We start from the raw sequence: 1,938 nt of genomic DNA on the forward strand, positions 1-1,938 counted from the left end.
GCCAACCAGCGTGAGGGGGACCTTGAGATTGCATGCAGCCGGCTGAAGACAGCTTCGAAGGCCATGCAAGAGTGGAGCCGAAGAGTTTTTGGTTCAATAAAAAAGCAGATTGCACACTTGAAGCAACAACTTGTAGAAGCTAAGGAGCGAGCTGCAAGTTCAGGCTACAAACAAGAAGTTAGGGAGATTGAAGACCAATTGCATGAACTATATGAACGTGAAGAGGTGTACTATAAACAAAGATCGAGGGTGGATTGGCTATCAGAAGGGGACCAAAACACACGCTATTTCCAAAATAGAGCCTCGCACCGCAAAAGAAAGAACACGGTCAAAGCGCTAAAGAGGGATGATGGGACTAGGTGCACAAATGATGATGGGATGAGATCGATGGCCGCACAATTCTACGCCAACCTGTTTTCTACTGAGGGGTCGAAGGAGAGTGACAAGGTGCTGCAACATATAGACAGGATTGTAACATATGAGATGAATGACAATCTTGGTGCTCCTTTCACTGATGACGAGATCAAGACGGCTCTTTTCCAGATGGGGCCTACTAAGGCTCCGGGGCCGGATGGATTACCGGCTATGTTCTACCAAAGGCACTGGCAATTGGTGAAGAACGATGTTTGTGGAGCGGTAAGGGAGTTTTTGGCTAGGAAGGCGGCACCGAATGGATTTAATGATACCATAATTGTGATGATACCGAAAGTAAACTCACCGGAGCTACTTTCATAGTTTCGTCCAATTAGTCTATGTAATGTGCTTTACAAGATTGCGGCTAAGGCACTGGCCAACCGCTTAAAAGTTGTGCTGCCGTTCATGATTTCTGACGAACAGAGCGCCTTTGTGCCATGAAGATTAATAACGGACAATGTTCTGGAGGCCTATGAATGTGTTCATGCGATTAGAAAGAGGAAAAGGAATAAGCCTATGTGTGCAGTCAAATTGGATATGATGAAGGCATATGATCGTGTGGAGTGGGATTTCTTGGAGAAAATGTTGAGGAAGTTTGGCTTCTCTGATCACTGGACAGAGATGGTTATGCGCTATGTGCAAACAACTACTTTTTCTATTAAATGAAGCAGAAGATCGACAGGAAATCGGACCACCTACTATGGGGGGACAGCCCACTGCCAAACAAGCTCATCGAGTACGCCGCGAAAGATGCGTACGTCACCTACGAGGCATGGAAGAAAATCGAAATCACCAAAGAAGGTTTGGAGCTCTGGCAAGAGGCGGAGGATCATTGGGATGACCCCTACTACTGGGGATATTGAGTTGTTTGTGGTATTGGGATGACCCCTACTACTGCGTCTCAGTTTATAGTTATGTGGTTGAACAAGTTTGCTTTTGTTATGTTGAACAAGTTTGCTTTTGTTATGTTGAACAAGTTTGCTTTTGTAATGATGAACAAGTTTGCTTTGGTTGTCAGTTGACATCACTCATCGCTGAGCATGGTTTAGTTTTACCTTTATCTATTTATTATTTAGGCAGCGCTATTCAGGCATGGAAGATATAATCATCCTTATGGTGAGGATCGCAATGTTTTTAGCTTCCAAGTTTCTAATGACACATGATCTTTCCAACCACATAACTTAACTACAAACATTTCCCCTGTAAATTGTAGTTACACATTTCAACCAATACCTGCAGGTTGTAATTTCATACTGAATGACCATCAATGACTAAGTGAAGCAAATAATTGCTATGCATTTCTTGGCACGCGAGAAGGAAGAGGGGAGAGGAGGCGGAGCTCACCGGGGAGGCGCAAGGAGGCCCTGCGACAGCTTAGTAGCAACAGAGGTGGCCGAAGTTGAGGAAGACAGCGACGACCCGAGGAAGAAGAGGTGGAGGGGGGGGTGGAGGGGTCGAGCACCATCGCGCCCTGGTTCCGCGGCTCGCCGGCCCGGTGTTGAAGCAGATTCTACCCGCCGCCTT

Source organism: Triticum aestivum, chromosome 1B, assembly GCF_018294505.1.
Source record: "Triticum aestivum cultivar Chinese Spring chromosome 1B, IWGSC CS RefSeq v2.1, whole genome shotgun sequence".
In the NCBI taxonomy this organism is placed as follows: Eukaryota; Viridiplantae; Streptophyta; class Magnoliopsida; order Poales; family Poaceae; genus Triticum; species Triticum aestivum.